Below are 20302 nucleotides of genomic sequence, written 5' to 3'. Positions count from 1 at the left end.
AAGAAGGCCCATGTCCAAGGGACTGGGGTTGTAGGCAGAAGGCGTAGGTGCACGGGTGGTCAGTGCTCCCGGAGTCTCGCTTCCCCGACGACGGGGCTGCGATGGGGCGTACAACCCCAAGACCGTGTGTGAACCCCTGCTCTGCGTCCTGGACGGAGGAGCGAGCGCTCGGAGGCGCGCACAGGCTGGGCCGGGGAGGGCCTGGGGAGACGCCCTTTCGGCTTGGGCCAATCAGCGCCCGTCTCTGAACGGCCAATAAAGAGGTGCCTTACAGCCCAGGCCCGATCGGGAGCGAGGCTGCGGTGAGTGCGGCGCTGACAGAGACGCGCGCGCGCGCGCGCGCGAGCTAGTCCGGACCCCTGGCCACTGCCGCCATCACCGCCGCCCGCCCAGTCGCCCCCTCAGCCACTTCCCCTCGCCATGGAGGCGAGGCCGCCGCCGCCGTTGCGGGGCTGCGAGCCACGGACCAGGCGGCGGCCCTGAGGGCGTGTGGCGGGCCGAGACGCCGCGGAGGAGCCGAGGCGGAGCCGCCGTCTTCGTCCCCAGCGGTCCCGCCCAGAGCCGGACTCAGTGAGTGTTCGCGGCCGCAGCCTCTCCGAGGGGCTTCGGAAGTGGGGGGTGGGTGGCTCCCGGCGCGAGTGGAAGGGGTCCGTGGCTGGAGCCCCAGTCCATCTTTTCCGAGTAGAATCCTTCGGGTGTCTAGAATCCAGGAGGCTCCCACATCCTTAGGCTGTCCGGGGGCGGGGGTGGGGATCCCCGGAAACGTGCCGGACAGGGCGCCGACCCTGGTGGACTGCTCGGGAACTTTGCGCGCGTCCTCCTGGGGGCAGGCCAGGGCTGCCGTAGTTCATTCTGAAAGAAGAAACTTGGAATAGTGAGAACAGAATTTGCTCAGACCCATTTAATGGGAAGAAAGAGAACTCCCGCCATGAGAAAATTTGCTTTTGCAGAGACCAACTTTTCCTTCCCTTAAAGCCCCCCAAGGCCCCTCTCCCAGGCCCCTCTTTTTTCCGCCCACTCCCAACTGTTGAGGCGGCTTAAGAAGGGAAATAGGGTCTCAGAGCTGTCCAGAATTCAGAACGAGCCAATCGGGAATGCAGGTCCCCCCTCCTTTTTTTACTTTCTGGTAAATAAAATAAAGAACATCGTTTTTTGAAAAATTAATTCCTAATTTTATTTCGTGAAGATAAAAATAATAAAGAGCTGAGCCCAGTGTGTGTGTGTTTGAGGTCATGTTGTTTGTAAGACAGGAAAAGAATGTTCAGAACCTCCCTAGACAGGGTGAATGCCTTCAGGAGCCTTTGCCCAGGGTAGCGATTTCTGCTCTAGAACCGGTCGCATCTCCCCAGAGATCTCTTCATTGCCACCTGCTTTTGGTGAAGGCAGCCCTAGGACCAGAAGATGGTGGGTGGGAAGAGGACTGACGTGGAAGATGGGCAGCATCATTTTCCTGCCTGGCCACTCCTTCCCAAAACACAGATCTGATGCTGTCACTTGTTTACTTAAAAATTTCCTCACTCTCCTTTTCCCATGGGATGAATGAGGCCCGGAATGTCTTATCAAGTCGCAAGGCCCTTGACAGTCTTGCCTCAATTTATCCTTTTAGTTTTAATTGAATCCTTTGATTCCCCTTCCCATTATTCCCCTCCCTAGCCATTCAGAGCCACTTGTCTACCTCTTCACACGTTTAGATGCCTGTGCTTGTGTGATCTTCTTTCCTCCCCACTTTTACCTGGCTAGCTCTGTCTTTTCCTTTAAATCCCTTTTCACTAGAGAAGCTTCTTGAGGAGCTGTGTCTTGTGCACCTTTCCATTTCCCATGCTGAGAGGATTCTTCCTCCCAGTTGTCTTGTAGGCCCTATCCCATCTCTTCCCCCTTATGTATTGGCCTTGTGTACTTCCAGGTACCCACTTCCCAAAAGAATCTTTTCTGACTGTTTCTTGAAGGCCTTCTTGGAGTCCATGCCTAGGACCTTCAGTATCTCTGATTCCCCATCTCCCCGTTTCCATCCCTGCCAGCCCCTCTGCCCCCCATTAGTAGTGAGCAGGCAGGAACTGTCAGTCTCACATCCCACTAGCATCCAATCTGCTTGACTATCTCCGAAAAGCCAAAAGCCCCATGGCGTCCTTCCACCTGTGCCCTCCTGAAGTGGTCTGACTGATACGTTCACCCTAAGGCATGGTGGGATCTGGGAGGCTGTTCACTGGCACCTTTTAGCCACTTATTTACCATGTGGGCAAAATTCAAAACCAGGGAGGCCAGTCCTCTGACTTAAGTACATTCATGCGCCTTTTTGTTAGGGAAAGTCCTTGGGATACAAATTAAAAGTGAGGGGAAAAAAAAAAGTGCGAATGTCGCTGTCCAATGAAGGACAGATGGATACAAATACATACATCACAAGTGGTATGAAAGTATAATAATAACTATTTTCTTTTACTTGCCTTGTGACAAACTATGTAACAAATTTCTACAAATTATATTTGATGTGTTCAGCAGTAATATAGGGGCTTATTCCTACTTGACAAGAATAGAAACTGAGATTGTACAGTGGGCAGATAAAATCAGATTAGGGAAGAAGGGATTTGATGAGGGAACAGACAGGATTTGAATCTTGGCAGGTCTAGTTCCAGAGCGTCTGCCAGATTGTATAGAAAGCATTCCTTCCTTAGGTGGTTCAAGAAAGCTTTACTGGGAGGCGGCCTTTGGATTATGAAGGACGTGTAGCAGTTTGTGTGTGGTGGACAGAATACTGGAAAGAGGGAACAGCACAGGTGGGCTTAGAGGTGGAAGGAGCCCACTGTTGTTGGGGAGCCCCTAGAGGTTAAACGTAGTTGGACTGTATAGAGGAAAGAAGGATGGGAGATGAGATTTGAATGAGCTTGGAGGGCTGTGTGTGCTGTATTAAAGTTTGCCAGTGGAAAGCCGTTGGAGGATTTTAAAGGAGGTCAGGGACCTGGGTTGACTGGACTTTGGAAAGGTCATTTGAGGTAGTGTGGGGCCAGATGCTGTTGCCCCTGCAATTTGGGAGACAGTGGCCAGGCTCCACAGAGGCACAATCACAGCCTTTTGAAGACTCAGAGGGAGGCCTGTAGAGAATCTTGCTCAGTTTTGAGAAAAGACAGTAAATACTTATGAAAAAAAATTCCACCAGTATAACAGGGCATGTAGAGGAAAAGTAAGTCTCCCTCCTACCCTGACTTCCCCAGAGATGGCTATAGTTTCCAGTTTCTGTGGCCCTGTGTAGACACTGTTCCTTTATAAACATGTGTCTTCCTCTCCATACTCCTTCCCCAGTGGTACCATACCATCACACCTTGCTCTTCTTCACTTAACATATAGGAAATCATGCCATATTAGAATATATAGAGGCATTCACTTCTTTAATTGACATCCTTTTCCTTATTTCATTGTATGCACTATAACTTGTAACTAATCTTTGGGTTAAACAACATGGATGTTTCCAGATTTTTCTGTTACAGCGTTACAGTGAATATCTTTGTACATACAGTTTGTGCTAATGTATAAAATTACCTGGACAGTATATTTCTAAAAGTGGAATTACTGGCTCAAAGGATACATGTATATTTTTTAAGTTTTAGACATGTAATCAAATCACCACCCCCTTGAAGTGATTGTATTAACTTATGTTCTCCCCTCAAAGTGTGAACGGGACTCAAGGGATCTTCATCAGAGTATGCATCAGGATCCTTTGGGGTGCTTTTTCAGATACCCTGTGCCTACTTTTCCCTAACTCAATCTCCTCCTGCCATGTGATTCTAACATATTTCTTTCATTTTACAGAGGAAGACATTGAGGTTCAGAAAGATAAAGTGACTTGTGCAAGACAGTCAGTGTGGGTGGTGGTTTGTTTTTTAAGCAGCTCTGACATTGTATTTGCCTAGCACCTTTCATTGGAGGTGCTGAGTTGATTTGTAATCCTTGTTGCATTAGTAGTCTCCACCTTCATGTGGAAAAAAAGTGAGGTGCAGATGGAGTTTGAGGTATAAGCAGGAAACTGGCCAAATACAGAATCTTGTCTTTTACTTCTAGTTCAATAACTAATAAATGTTCTCAGATGCCAGAGCTGGAGAAATGTTTTTGTTTATAGTGAGTCTGAGAACAAAAATAGCTGTAACACTTACTTAGTAAAACTGACCAGCAAACCCACAAATAAGCCAGCATTAAAATTTGCTTTAATATATTCTCTAAAGACAATCCATTAAATGTGAAACTTTAAATTCATATCCAGTTGTGTCAGTATTCAGGCATAATTTTTTAAATAGTTGTAATCAGTGCATACAGATTTTTTAAGATAAGATTTATTTCCAGAGAGAGGGGAAGAGAGGGAGATGGAGAGGGAGAGAAACATCAACATGTGGTGCCTCTTGTGCACCCCCAAATGGGCACCTGGTCTGCAATTCAGGCATGTGACCTGACAGGGATTTGAACCTGCAACCCTTTGGTTCTCCAGCCGGCACATCCACTGAGCTACACCAGCCAGGGCTTTTTAAAAAAGGTTTTATTTATTTATTTTTAGAGAGAGGGGAAGGGAGGGAGAAAGAAATGGAGAGAAACATTCATGTGCAAGAAATACATCGATCATTTGCCTCTTGAATGCCCCCAACTGGGGACCTGGACTGCAACCCAGTCATGTGCCTTGACTGGGAATTGAACTGGCAACCTTTAGGTTTGCAGGCTGGCACTCAACCCACTGAGATACACTGGCCAGGGCATATTTTTTTGTATTCTTGCATAGCACCAACTATTTTATGTTTACTCATTTATGTATATTATTTTAAATGACAGAATAGTATTCTATACATTGATTCCTACAGTTTGTGCATTCTTTTATATTTTTTTCCTCCTTTTTACTGATATATATTGTACTTCTGAGCATCATTTCTTCAAATACTTCCTTGGAATTATTTTCTTGGACTCTTACTACTAGAGTGGGCTCCCTGACTCAGGATATGGCTTCGATACCGACTTTCTATCTGGAAAGGCTGAACTAATTAACAACACCATCAACAATTTATGTGGTCCTGTTTCCTGACAGTCCATCCAATGCTGTTACAAACAAAAACTAATATTTGATTTTATTAATTTAAAAGAAATATAATGGAACTTTGAATTGTTTAATTTACATTTCTTTAGGAAAAGAGACCAGTAGCTCTTTAGATTCTGAGATAAATATAGTGCTGTGATATATATCATATCTAAGAGTTATGGAGCTAAAACCAGCTTATTTTTTAAGAAAGGTATTATTGATGGGACAGAAATATTATGGAAATTTAGGATAAGATCATATTGGTATGAAACAAAAAACTAGATGCTGTTTGATTGAAAATACCAGACATTGTGCCATGAATTGGGGACACCCTAGAGTATCATGGATTGATGTCTGTCCTGATGACACTTACAAGGCTAATAAAACAGACAGACATTTATCACTTTATGGTAATTACACGTATAATCAAAGGGGAAGAATAGGATGCCTTGTGAGTGCCAGAGAAGTTCAGCATTAAATGACATTCATAGCTGAACATCACTTACAAAGGCCCTGAACTGGGAACAAGTTTGGTACCTTAGGGCAGTGCCTCTCTAACTTGAATGTTCACATGAACAATCCGGGGATCTTGTTAAAATGCCAAGTCCTGATTCAGTAGGTCTGGGGTGGGTGGAACTTTGGATTCTACATGACTAATCAGTTCCTAGGTGAGGCAGATGCTATTGGTAGGTGGGTCAAACTTGGAGTAGGAAGGCCTAATTGAGAGCTTAGTGAGCACCAAAAGCTGACTGACCAAGGTAGTTCTCTGCCCAGGCAGTACTGTAGATTTACCTGGGAAACTTACAAAAATCAGTGATGCAAATGCCCCATCCCCAGGTATTTTGATTTCATTGGTCTAGGACGGAACCTGAGAATGTATATATACAGGGGCGGGCAAAAGTAGGTTTACAGTTGTAAGTACATGAAACAGACTTTATTATTGTATCATTGTCCAGAAGGTATCCAGCCATGTAATCTCTGTGTATCTCTTCATGTATCTCTGAAAAATAGAAACGTTTATTGAAGAAGGTACAAGACACATTGTACATAGGACAATGATGCCTCAGTCTCCTTCAAAGTAGGCCCATTGGGACCTCACACAGTCTTCCCAATCACTGTCAGCTGCCCCATTGTGTTTTCCTGAACCTCATCAACAGTCTGAAATCTCTTCCCTTTCAAAGGTGATTTTAGTTTTGGAAAAAGTCAGAAGTTGCAAGGCGCCAAATCTGGGCTGTAGGAGGGCTGAATCATCTGGGCAATTTGATGTTTCACCAAAAAAAAACTCTGCACGAGACATGATGTGTGAGTGGGTGCGCTGTCATGATGAAGCTGCCAATCACCAGTTGCCTATAGCTGCAGCCTTCTGAATCATCTGAATAGTTTTTGCAGAGGAATGTTCAAGCTTAATGCAAAATTTGATGCAGATTTGTTGCTTTACTCGCTCAGTCATTTTGAATGTAATGGCCATGCAGTGTACATGCTTAATCAAGAGTGCCTACCACCCAACACTGACTAGTACAGTGAAGTCATTATTGTTCACACATGAGCATTCCAGTCCACTCTCCTTGCCTGCCAGGTTACATGGATGTTGCGCAAACCATTCTTGTTATATTAACAATGGCTGGACTTTTTTTGGACAGACCTCATATGTTTTAACTCCCTAGGTGATTCCAGTATGCAGCCAAGGTTGGGAAGCACTGGACTGGAGAGATGCAAGGGGCCAGAGTCGAGGACCCCATGTACCATGCAAGGACTTTGTGGGGTTTTTTAAAGATTTTTTTACTTTTTGTTTTTAGAGAGAGGGAAAGGAAGGGAGAAAGAGAGGGAGAGAAACATAAATGTGTGGTTGCCTCATGTGCGCCCCCTACCGAGGACTTGGGCCACAACCCAGGCGTGTGCCCTGACTGGGAATCAACCAGTGACCCTCTGGTTTGTTGGCAGGCGCTCAGTCCACTGAGCCACACCAGCCAGAGCAATGCAAAGACTTTGGACTTTCCTGAAGGCAGAGCTAAGCCATTGCAGGATTTTGAGGAGAGTGAACTGATCTCTCAGCTTGATTTACAGTTGTAAAAAAGTCCACTGTGGCAGCAATCTAGAACAGTAGTTTTCAAAGTGAGGATGGTAAGATGATTTACTGGGATGCTGAAAGAAAATTTTAGAGCTGCTTTTTATTATTTTTATCTTAAAAGTGATAAAACATTAAACTTAGGAATTGTCACTGATATCTTCTTGGGGTCTGCTGGTCAGTCAGTGTTACCATGTTAGCTCTAGAACTTTGAGTGTCCTGAGAGTAGAGAAGGGAGTTCTGCAGTGAGCAGGCGGATCCATACTTATACATTTGCTTTCAGTGTATTACAACATATTGGTAATGGTGTACACTATGCAATTTTCATTAAACTGACCTTTACAAAATGGACAGGTGGCTTAAAATTATTTCTGCAAAGAAACCAATGATTGAAGAAAATACTAATAATTCAAGCACAAACAAAATGGCAGAGCTGTCCCCTTGTTCATCTCCTATTATGAATTCTTGGTGAGCTATTAAATCTGATTAAATAAGTCAGCCTCTGTTACATTGGAAGTATCATGAAGTGTGTTAAAACATGGATTTACACCCTATGTCATTAATAGGAACCTTGCTTTGAGAGTATGTAGAACCTTGAGATATTAAATAATAAAATATGAGGCTATCAGTACATCGGGAAATTTGAAAACTAAGCATAAAGAGAACCTATGCGTATTCCCCCCCCAATGATGTTTAAAGTCCTAGGGTATTCAATTAGATGCTGTACAAAATTTTACTAACCTAATTATTAAAGTATATATTTTGAGGTTTCTGGTTTTTACAAAAGACAAAAGGTGCATACCATTGGCAAGTTCTTCCTGTGTTGTCTGTTCCCCCTCCCTCCCACCAAGAAAAGACTCATTAGGGGGAAAAAACTGATTTGGTACATGGAAAATAATATGTGAAGAAACCAAAATGCATTCTTTTGTCAGCAAATGCTCTTTAAAAAAAAAAGATTTTATTTATTTATTTATTCTTTAGTGAGAGGGAAAAAAACAATGACATCCATTGGTTGCCTCTCACACATGCCCTAATCAGGGACTGGCCCGCAACCCCGGCATATACTCCGGCTGGGAATCAAGAAATTTTGCTTTTTTGGATGACGCCCAACCAACTGAGCCACACTGGTCAGGGCAGCAAATACTCTTATAATATGCATATAAAATGTTGCTGAAGATTTGAACAAATGATATTAGAATAAATTTTGCAAATAGGAGTTTTGCAATATAGTTATAAAAGTACAGGAGTGTCTAGTATATATTTGGTAAATTCTCTTTTAATAATTAAATCGAAGAAGAATCAGTTATTTTGTGAGCTACTGGGGGAAAGTTGTACTGGAGAAGACATTCTTAATGATAAATGACTGCCTTAATAAATTTCTATGTAGAATAATTGTCTAAATGTAAACTACTGATAGAAGAGCTGCTTTGACTGAATGAAAAGATGAAGTTCATTCACTGCTTCTTCATGGACTACTTTTTTAAAAGTTGTATACACTCCTTTATTTTTCATTCTTAAGTAAATGATGATCAGTGCAAACAGTGGCAATATAACTTAGTTCATGACAAGGGACAGATTCTCAAGCCCATGAAAATTAAAATCAGATGCTTCAAATAGCTAAAGTTATATGGCTATCCTTATTTATATTTCCTCAAAGTAACAATAAACCTGTTATGTTGCAGAAGTTATGAAAAAGGATATAAATGTTACAGAATGGACCCATGGTGGGGGACAAGATGCTATTATCAGATGGACTTCCCCTCTCCTGGGGTGCCTTGTACTAGGTTTGCCTTGCCCACCACCAGGGAATTATGGCTCTCAATGCCAGAGATTGGTGAAAAGGACAGGAACTATTTATTCAAAAGTTATACAGATTTAGAGTAATGACTTAATGTCTTTGTTAGAATCCCAGAGTCCCTTAAACACCCACAAACACACACACAGTCCTTCCTTCCCCACTTTGTCCAGTCTGCTAAGGTACCTAATCTCAGGAAAAGAAATAGAAGACTGTGGCTCAGGTAGCCCCCAGTTCTACCCAGTAATCTGTGCTTGCCTGGCAGGCGTCCTGCAGTTCCCAGTACCATCAGCTGTGTTGCTGCAGGATCTCCAGTTCTTAATCTGAAACCATGTGCCACCTTCTCATGCCCACCAGCAGGAGTCCTTTCACCCCTTTCCTTCCCTGCAAGGTCTCTCCTTCCTAAACTGTGTGGCAAAGGGAACCCGAAAGTCGTATGGTTCCGACCCTCTTCAGGGACTATTGAGGCAGGGTTTTTAAAAAATAATATATTTTATTGATTATGCCATTACAGTTGTCCCATTTTCCCCCCTCATTCCCCTCCACCCTGCACACCCCCTGACCCCCATTCCCCCCTTTAGTTCATGTCCATGTGTCATAAGTTCTTTAGCTTTTATATTTCCCACACTACTCTTGCCCTCCCCCTATTTTCTCCCCACTGTCTATGCCACTTATTCTCTGTACCTTCTCCCCCTCTCTCCTTCTCCCACTCCCCTGTTGCTAACCCTCCATGTGATCTCCATTTCTTTTTTTTTTTTTTTAAGATTTTATTTATTTATCTTTTTTAGAGGGAAAGGGGGGAGAGGGAGAGAACTCGTTGGTGTAGAGGTTCATTTCGTGGCTCTGCTCCTGTTCTGGCTGTCCGCTTAGTTTGCTTTTATTTTAGGTGTGGTTGTTAATAACTGTGAGTTTGCTGTCCTTTCACTGTTCATTTTTTTCATCTTTTCTTAGATAAGTTCCTTTAACATTTCCTATAATAAGGGCTTGGTGATAATGAACTCCTTGAACTTGACCTTATCTGAGAAGCACTTTATCTGCCCTTCCATTCTAAATGAAAACTTTGCTGGATAGAGCAATCTTGGATGTAAGTCTTTGGATTTCATGACTTGGAATACTTCTTTCCAGCCCCTTCTTGCCTGTAAGGTCTCTTTTGAGAAATCAGCTGACAGTCTGTTGGGAACTCCTTTGTAGGTACCTGTCCCCTTATCTCTTGCTGCTTCTAGGATTCTCTCCTTTATTTTAATCTTGGCTAATGTAATGATGATGCACCTTGGTGTGTTCCTTCTTGGGTCTAACTTCTTTGGGACTCTCTGAGCTTCCTGGATTTCCTGGAAGTCTTTTTCCTTTGCCAGATTGGGGAAGTTCTCCTTTATTATTAGTTCAGATAACTTTTTCACGTGTTGCTCTTCCTGTTCCCCTTCTGGTACCCCTATAATTCGGATGTTGGAACATTTAAAGATGTCCTGGAGGTTCCTAAGCCTCTCCTCCTTTTTAAAAATTTTTGTTTCTTCATTCTTTTCTGTTTTTTCTTCCTTCTGGTCCACTCCATTGATTTTTGAGTCCCAGTTTTCTTTCCATCCCTATTGGTTCCCTGTGCATTTTCCTTCATTTCAATTAGTGTAGCCTTCATTGTTTCATCTAAGTTGCAACCACAGTCAACCAGTTCTGTGAGCATCCTGATCACCAGTGTTTTGAACTGTGCATTTGATAGGTTGGCTGTCTCTTGGTCACTTAAAAGTATTGGCTCTGGGGTTTGATTTGTTTGTTCTTCCATAATTTTTGGGTCTGTTTGAGCCATAATTTTTTGGTCTGGTCGTTCCTGTTATGTATGAGGGTGGAGCCTTAGGTGTTCACCAGGGTGGGGCAACCCAGTTGCTGGTTGAGACTCTGTAAGTGAGGGTGGGGGTGGGGTTGGAGAGGGAACAGTGGTGCTTACTCTGCTCATATTTTAGTTTCTTCCACTGCTTCCCACAAGCAAATTGTGCCCTTCTGGTGCTGGTTCCTGGGTGGGTGGGCTTGTATACGTTCTAGGACCCTGTGGGACTCTCCAACAAACTCTCCTGTTAGGCTGGGAGTCTCTCCTGGTGCTTTTAGGCTTTATTTCCTGGCACTGGGGCCCTGGGTCGCATGGTCTGTCTTGCTGCCCATTTTTGCCTTGCTTATCTGCGCGTGAATGTGGGACTGCGGTCAGCCAGTGGCCTTGTGCACCTCACTGGGTCTGCTTGTTGCCACCCTGCGCCGGGGTCTGCCAGCCACTGCCTTTCCCTGCCATGACCCGTCTCTGCCAGTTGCCAACTCCACCCCTCTTATCGTTCTGGATGAATGGTTGTCGGACTTCCGTACAGTTCAGTTTTCTATCTGTTCTGGTTGTGTTTTTTCTTTCTGAATCTTTGTTGTCTTTAATTCTGGTTGTGCGAGGAGGTACAGTGTTTCCACCTACGCCTCCATCTTGGCTGGAAGCCTCTGAGGCAGGTTTTCTCATTCATTGGTTATCTTGTGGTAGAGTTGATGTTATACATTTTTCTTTTATTAAAAAAAGCCAGCTTTTCCTGTGATAAATGGCTACCTAGCAAATATTATTTGAAAAATTAATGTCCTTAATCTGTCTCTTCAAGTAAGGGTGTTATGTTAACAGTGAATGAAAAAGCTAACTGCTTTTTTCTTGGAAAGAAACATGCTATGAGATAGGTAATTTTTAAAAAGCTTTACTGAGGTATAATTTATATATTATAAAATTTACCCTTTTAAAGTGTACAGTGGTAAAATTTTAGTCTATACATAGAGTTGTACAGTCATCACTGTTATCTAATTTTAGAACATTTTCATCACCTCAAGAAGAAACCCTGTACCTGTTCGCTTCACTCCCATTCTACCTTCCCCCAACTGCTAACAACCACTAATCTATCTGTCTCTGGATTCACCTATTCTGAACATTTGAAGTTCTACAGCATGTTTCCTTTGTGACCAGATTCTTTTACTTAGAACAGTGTTTTGGGGGGGTTTTCCATGTTGTAGCTTGTATCAGTACTTCATTTCTTTGTACAGCTGAATAATATAATATTCCTTTGTATGAACAGATCATGTTTTGTTTATCCATATATCACTTAGTGAATGTTTGGATTGTTTCCATTTTTTGGCTATTATGAATAATGCTGCTATGAACGTTCATGTACAAGTTTCTGACAAGTTTCTGTGTGGACATATATTTTTATTTCTCTTGGGTCTGTACCTAGGATTGGAATCACCCGGTTAATGACTGTAACTTTTAGAGGAGCTGCCAAACTAGTTTCTAAAGCAGTGGCACCATTTTACATTCCCAGCAGCAATGCACAAGGGTTTCAGTGCACAAGGGTTTCAGTTTCTTCACATCCTCACCAACACTTGCTATTCTTTGTCTTTCTCATTACAGTATCTTAGTGGATGTGAAGTGATAATTCGTTGTTTTTTGTTTTTAAAGATTTTATTTATTTATTTATTTTACAGAGGGGGGAAGGGAAGGAGAAAGAGAGTGAGAGAAAGTTCAGTGTGTGGTTGCCTCTCTCACACCCCCTACTGGGGACCTGGCCTGCAACCCAGGCATGTGCCCTGACTGGGAATTGAACCTCGACCCTTTGGTTAGCAGGCCTGTGCTCAATCCACTGAGCTACACCAGCCATGGCAATTTGTTGTGGTTTTGATTTGCATTTGCCTAGTGACTCATAATTTTATTGTGATTTTGTTGCATCTATTTAAAAAACTCATAATTTACATATGAAAAAACTTGGAAACATAAATTTGTTACCTGCAAAAATCTCCAAATTTCTTTCTTTTTTTTTTTTTAAAGATTTTATTTATTTATCTTTAGAGGGGAAGGGAAGAAGATAGGGAAAGAAATATCAATGTATGGTTGCCTCTTGTGGGTCCCCTGCTAAGAACTGGCCTGCAGCCCAGGCATGTGCCCTGACTGGGAATCAAACTGCCATACTCTGGTTTGCAGGCCCGCACTCAATCCACTGAGCTATACCAGCCAGGGCTCCAAATTTATTTCTAAAAAAATTTCTAGATGATGTAATGAAATAACCTAGGCATTGATCATCACTGGCTGTTAAAACCATTAGGGAACTTAATAATAGAAGGATCTGACCGATGATCTCTGATCAATCATAACATCTTTGAACAAGTACAATCAAATGTCCTCTGATGAAGCCCTATATAAAAAATATAGCACCATTCATTAAATATCCCCCCCACACAATTAAATCAGACCTAACTCTGATTAAGTCTCCAGATCTAACAACCAGTTTACGGAATACAATTAGAAATTCAGAATGTGAGAAATTTTGTAGGACAAATGAATCCAGTTACTTCAAATAAATGGCAAGAAAAAAGTGGAGGAACTATTACAGATTTAAAAAACCTTGAGACATATTAACTAAATGTAATATACAGACCTTGTTTAGACCCTGTTTCATACAAACCAACTGTAAAAAGATGTTTACGAGAGCTCTGGGAGTAATTTGAATATCACCTGCATATTAGATGATTTTTAAACAATTACTTTAATTTTTAAAGGTATGCTAATAGTATTATATTAAAAGGAAACACTACTTTCTCTTAGATATAAGTACCAAATTATTTATTAATGAAATTTTATGTCAGGAGTTTGCTTTAAAATAATTCATTATATTAGGAGGGTTATAGATGGCTTACCCTATATTGATAATTATCAGAGCTGCATAACAATTGTAGAGTTTGCTTTACCTTTGTGTATGTTTGAAAATTCCCATAGTAAAAAGTTAACATTTGCTAGTACAATTTAAAGGAAACTGTGTAATGGGATGGGTTTGGAAAACTAAATATCACAATTTAGTAAGCACAGCCATAGACTTCTTTGTGTGGACCTGTGCTTCTTTTTCTTTTGTTTTCTTCTTCTCTTTTTTTCTCTTCTTTTCTCTCTTGCTGTGATAGCCATTAAAAACAAGTATTGACTTGAAATTTAACTTTGAGATTGCTCTATTAAAAAAGTATTAAAATGAGGTTTTTCAAGCATAATGGAAAGTATTTGATCAGGGATCACTCAAGTATTTTTTTTTTGAGACTTTTTGTTTAATTTTAGAAAGAGGGGAGGGAGAAAGGATGGGAGAGAAACACTGATTGGTTGCCTCTTGCACACGCACCTTGACTGGGGACCAAACTGCAACCCAGGTGTGTGCCTTCAACCAGGAATCCAACCAGTGACCTTTCAGTACCGGACAATGCCCAACCAACTGAGTCACACCGGTCAGGGCTAAAATATTTTTAAAACAAGTTTAATATTAACATTTTAGTGATAGCAATAATGATTTTTATGCTTACCCTTAAAAACCCATATAAAAATAATTATTGTGATCATTATTACATTTTAAAAATGAAGGCTTTGTAATATTCATATGTACTGGGTGGGGCAAAAATAGGTTTACAGTTGTATGTGAAACAATTTATTCTTAAAAAAACATTTTATTACTTATTTTTAGAGAGGGGAAGGGAGAGAGAAGAGAGGGAGAGAAACATCAATGTGTGGTTGCCTCTTGCGCACCCCCTACTGAGGACCTGGCCAGCAACTCAGGGATGTGCTCTAGATTGGGAATTGAACCGGCAACCGTTTGATTCATAGGCCAACACTCAATCCACTGAGCCACACTAGCCAGGGCTAGAATTTATTCATGTAATACTATTTACTATTTATTATATTAGTTTCCATGTGAACTGTAAGCCTACTTTTGCCCCATACTATATTAGTACTTTTGTCATCTTTATAAGTGAATATATGTTGAGGATGTACATGTTGGTTTGGGGTGAGGGAGTGGTGATGGGTATGGAGCTGTGTGAATAAGTATGATTTGAGTAGTAGAAACATTAGTAGGGTTCCATGTTTCTGGCTTTTTGGAAGAAATGATTGTTAGTGAACTCAGCTTTTGTACGTGGGAAGAAGTTGAAACCTGTGCTGTGAGTCGTGCAAGTAGTTCTCAAATATTGATGGACAAAGAGCTTAACCAGCAATTAGTTTTCAAACATTGGTTGACAGGTGGCTTACTACAATATTGTAACTGCATTAATACTACCTATTAATAAAGAGAACATCTTTCATTGCTGTGTCAGCCAGTGCTGTTACCAGAGCAGTGTGGAGTAGTTCCAGGACTTCCACTGTTTTTCTAAAAGAAACTGAGAGTGGGGTTAAGGGAGCAGAGCTCTTATAGGGGTGCCTGTCTTTTGGTGGCCCTTTCCATGTCTCCAGTGATATGAATGCTTTACCCACCTTTGAAGGAGTGAGGCTAGTGCCTTTATCAGTGGTTCCCCCCTCTCTCTGTGAAACCAGTGCCTCCCTGTGTTTCTTACTTCCCACCTGGATCTGTTTACTTTGTTAATAGGGGCTAAATTCACAGTAACTTCCAGTTGGTATTTCTTTCCCCAGTCTGGGGTGTTAACCTGGCCAGCTTAAAGTCATGGGAATCTTGCTACAGCTTAAAGTCATGATACGTACATGACTTTAAATGAATAAATTTTATTTTTAAAAGATTTTATTTATTGATTTTTAGAGAGAGGGGAAAGGAGGTAGAAAGAGAGAGAAAGAAACATCAATGTGTGGTTGCCTCTCATGCACCTCCCCTGCTGGGGTCCTGGCCTGCAACCCTGGCATGTGCCCTGACTGGGAATTGAACTGGCAATCGTGTAGTTTACAGGTGGGTGCTCAATCCACTGAGCTGCACAAGCCAGGGCAAAACCTAGTTTTCTGTAGTCTTGTTCTTGTAAGCATTGTATTTTTTGTACAGAAACAAAAACAATAACTTTTTGGCTGGAACCGCTATCTTCCAGTAATTTGCCAGAATGACTAACAAAAAGGCAAAGAGGAGAGGTACCTGTTATATGTTCTCTAGGCCTTTTAGAAAACGTGGAGCTGTTCCTTTGGCTACATACATGCAGATCTACAAGAAAGGTGATATTGTAGATATCAAGGGAATGGACACTGTTTAGAAAGGAATGCCCCACAAATGTCACCATGGTAAAACTGGAAGAGTTGTCAGTGTCATCCAGCATGTGGTGGGTATTGTTGTAAACAAACAAGTTAAGGGCAAGATTCTTGCCAAGAGAATTAATGTGCAAATTGAGCATATTAAGCACTTTAAGAATTGAGATAGCTTCTTGAACCGTGTGAAGGGAAATGATCAGAAAAAGAAGGAAGCCAAAAAGAAAGGTACCTGGGTTCAACTGAAGTATCAACCTGTTCCACCCAAGAAGCACACTTTGTGAGAACTAATGGAAAGGATCCTGAGCTGTTGGAACCCATTTCTTATGAATTCATGGCATGATAAGTGTGGAAAAAATGAAAGACTTCTATACCGATAAAAAAAGAACAGTAACTTTCACTTGCTCTTTAATTAGTGTTCATTCAGGTTTACGTATTAAATTGTTCCATACAACTATGTTAGTGAATTAAATCTCCTTAGATATTTAAAATACATTTATACATTCAGTCTATCAAGCACAACTAGTGCTTGACAGGTCTTAGTTACCTCCTTAACAGTCTCCTTAAGCACTTGAACAATACTAAGAAATTAAACTTATAAATGTAGTAAAACAGGTTCTCTTAAGACTTGCAGTGCTTTTCATTAGCTGAATCTGAATTATCAACATTAAAAAATTGCATATCTTGCCTTGGCTAGTGTGGGTCAGTGAATTGAGTGCTGGCTTGCAAACTGAAAGGTCACCGGTTGATCTCAGTCAGGTCGTGTGCCTGGGTTGCAGGGCAGGTCCCCAGTTGGGAGCATGAGAGGTAACTGATGGATGTTTCTCTTGCACGTCAATGTTTCTCTCCCTCTCTTTCTCCCTCCCTTCCTCTCTCTCTAAAAATAATACTTTTAAAAATGTATATTCTAAACTTAACTTGAAAGTATTAGTGCCGTGAGTTTGATATTCCTCACCCTGTTGCTCATAAATTTTTATTCAGGCGCTATAATGTCACCCAATTAAGGAGGACAGCCTTTCATCTAATAGAGTCAGGGTTACTGTCTTGAAAATACAGGACTACAATACAGTTATTTATTGGTCAGAGGTTTGAGACTGAGAAGAGAACTAAGGACTCTGTGTTTCCAGGATAATTCTACTTAAGAGGTGCCCATCCTTGTATTAGAGTCTGAATTGGGCATCAGTGGGGAGTCCCATATTGGCAACCTCCTATAGATATTTTTTTCAAGTTCTTAATTATTTTTCTAAATCAAATTGGATGTTTAATTTCTTCTATATATTTCTTGTCAGGCCATAGTTATTTTAATCTTGGGAGTTGAATTGACTAGGGTCATAGCCCATACCTACCATGCTTTTTAAAGTTGGGCAAAGTACTTCACCCTTCTGAGACTCAGTTTTCTCTCTTAATAAATGGGTTCAACACTAGTATTTTTTTACTGCATATGTTTGTTGAAGGATTAGATAGTGCATGTCAAGTATTTATATTGTTCTTAGTAATAGTAAACCTTCAATAAATGTCAGGAAGTCGTATAATGATCTTGATTGTATCTGTCTTTCTTCCCTAGTAGTTGGTTGGGATATGGTGTAGCCATATGAATTATCATAGAATAATTTTTATCTTCCTGGTTTTAACAGGGGAAAATGTGGAAAGGATGGGAGAGGGAAGAGAGGTGGAGAAGAATTACATTTACTCCCTGAACTATCTTCCCTAGAATTTGGTGACACACTCTCTTGTTTTTTTCCTACTTCAGTGGCCACTCCTCAGTCTCCTTAAGCCCCTCTTCGTAAGCCGCCCTTTGTGTGGCTTTATCAAAGATTCCATCCTCAGCCTGCTTGTGTTGTACCCAGCATGTTTGCCCTGGAAGCACGTGCCCATGCCCATGGTTTCAGCTTCCAGATCCTTACTAATTAGGAGAAAATTTGTCCTCAGCACAGACTGGATAATAGCCAACAACCTACTGGTCATGCTCATTGGGCTGTTTCCCAGGCATCTACAACACGCTCAGAACCGACCTCATCTTCCCTATATATTTTTAAAAAATATTTTGTTTATTTATTTTTAGAGAGAGGGGAAGGGAGGGAAAAAGAGAGAAATGTTGATGGGGTTTCCTCTCATAGGTGCCCCGACTGGGGAGCAAACCTGCAACCCAAGCATGTGCCCTCACTGGAAATCAAACCAGTGACCCTTCATTTTGCAGGATGATGCCTAACCAACTGAGCCACACCAGTTTTAGGGCTACTCTTCCCTTTAAATGTGTTATTTTTATCTTCTCTATCCCAATAGATGGCACAGCCCAGTAACCCAACCCACAGACCCGGATAATGTTGGTCATATGTTTGGTAATACATTCCTGTCTGTTTTATCTCTTTAATATATTTCAGATTTGCTTGCTTTCCCTCATCAGTCGCTTATTTCAGGGTTCTCCTCACTTTGATGACTGCTGCAAGTTCCTTAGTTGTCTACTCACTATTACTTTCTTGTTCCAGGTCATTTATCACATTGCTGCCAAGAGTGATCCTTTTGACTTCCTTATCTAGTCACAGCATTCCCCATCTTAAAATCCTCAGGATAAAATCCAAACTTCTTATCAGAGCAAACTTGTACGATCCAACTCCTCTTAACCTTTAGCTTTACCTTTTTCCGTGCCCTCTGCCTTTGACTGGACTGTGTATCTACCTCTTCTTTACCTGGTGTTATAATTTCTTAGATAGTGATTGGCCTCTCCAATCAGCATTACTTTACTAACTGTCTCAACTCTGATCTAGGTATGGATCCTGTGCTTATTTCTATCAAAGTCCCTTTTTTGTGTGATAATACATAACTTACATTGTGTGATAATCCATACATTGTCATGTGCAGATTAATGGTCTCAGAAGGATTCTGATGGTCCAAAATGTGTAGTAATGTGTAATTTTGCTGAGGCATAGATTCATATTGCTTGCACTTTGTTTGGTAGCAGCAGGTGAGTTCACTTAGCTATTTGGTGAGCCTAACCTCACTCAGCATCTAAAGCTGTCTTTTTATTATTTTTGATTTTTCCTGTTCATCTTCTAATTTTGTAGGTTTTAGTTTCTGATTCCAAAACTGGAAAACACATTTAAATAAGAAACTTTATGCCCCTATAATGCCCTCAAAACTCAGGGTTTTTTTTTTAAGACTTTATTTTTAGAGAGAAGTGGAAGGAAGGAGAAAGAGAGGGAGAGAAATATTGATGTGTGAGAGAAACGTCAATCAGTTGCCTCTTGTGTCCTGATTGGGGACCAAACCTGCAACCCAGGCATGTCCCCTGACTGGAAATCAAACCCGCTACCTTTACTTTGCAGGATGACACCCAACCAAGTCACACCAATCAGGGCAGAAGGTTTTTAAGATGCCTTTCTCTTCTCCTCTCCCCCTCTCATCCCCCTTATCTTTGACATTTAGTGACAGGCGTGCAAACTCAAATATATCTTTGCAGGCCAGGCAGTCAGAATGAATGAGAGCAGTAGATCTGTTGGGTCCCGTGCCACACTGGAGATTCTGTGGCCTATCTAAAAGAATTTGCAGTCATTTTTTTAAAACTGTGCTACCAGGTTGTGGCCTTCACTGTAACTGCCAAAGACTATGTATATGATTCATTGTGTCTTTTTCTTTGAAACTGAATTCATTAAATAAAAGCTTAAGTAACCAGGGATTTCCGCCAAGATGGAGGCGTAGGTGGAAGCACTGCGCCTTCTCGCACAACTAAGGTTAAAAACAACAAAGTTTTAGCAACAAAAACGCAGCCAAACCACAGAAAATTGAACTACACGGAAGTCTGACAACAACGAACCCTTCAGCCAAACTGGTAAGAGGGGCAGAGCCAGCAGCAGAGCAGGGTCGGGCAGGAAAGATCCACCAGACCAACTTGAGCACGCGACCCAGGTGCACCAGCAGCCATGGGCAGATCCCAGGTGTGGAGAAGCAGGCGGACCCACTGAGGGCGCAAGGCGGTGGACCCACTGAGGGCTGATCGAGGTCACATATTCGTGCGCAGATAAACCAGCGAAGGAGCTAGCAGTGAGATAGACCACGCAGGCCCCAGCGGCAGGAAGCAGCAAAGGGAACTGCCATTGTCCTACTCTGACCCTGCCCCTACATACAGCATCACAAACCAGCAACCTGAGTGGCCCCGCCCTGGTAAACATCTAAGGCTCCGCTCCTCATACTTAACAGGCACGGACAGATCAAAACATGGCTCAAGAACAGCTCAGAGCCCCAGAGCTGATAAATCTAAGCAATGAAGAAATAGCCAAACTTTCAGATGCACAGTTCAAAACACTGGTGATCAGAATGCTCACAGAACTGGTTGATTTTAGTCACAAATTAGAGGAACATATGAAGGCTAAACTAATTGAAATGAATGGTAATGTACAGGAAATCAATAGTAATGGA

The 20302-nt window shown here is 41.7% G+C and overlaps 1 protein-coding gene and 1 pseudogene across 4 annotated transcripts in view; both read left to right on the top strand.

Moving 5' to 3' along the window:
* Positions 1 to 286: 286 nt before the first annotated feature.
* PTPRA (protein tyrosine phosphatase receptor type A) overlaps positions 287 to 20302 on the top strand; it is a 144433-nt gene continuing 124417 nt past the window's right edge. For all 4 annotated transcript variants that reach the window (XM_037141190.2, XM_053671134.1, XM_037141189.2 and 1 more), the window contains exon 1: positions 287 to 570. The gene's annotated coding sequence lies outside the window, so the exon portion shown is untranslated. The remainder of the gene's footprint in view (positions 571 to 20302) is intronic.
* LOC119046244 (60S ribosomal protein L21-like) lies at positions 15684 to 16232 on the top strand (annotated as a pseudogene).

Source organism: Artibeus jamaicensis, unplaced genomic scaffold (genome assembly GCF_021234435.1).
Source record: "Artibeus jamaicensis isolate MK-2021 breed Jamaican fruit bat unplaced genomic scaffold, CSHL_Jam_final contig_685, whole genome shotgun sequence".
Lineage (NCBI taxonomy): Eukaryota > Metazoa > Chordata > Mammalia > Chiroptera > Phyllostomidae > Artibeus > Artibeus jamaicensis.
This window is presented reverse-complemented; position numbering and strand designations above follow the sequence as displayed.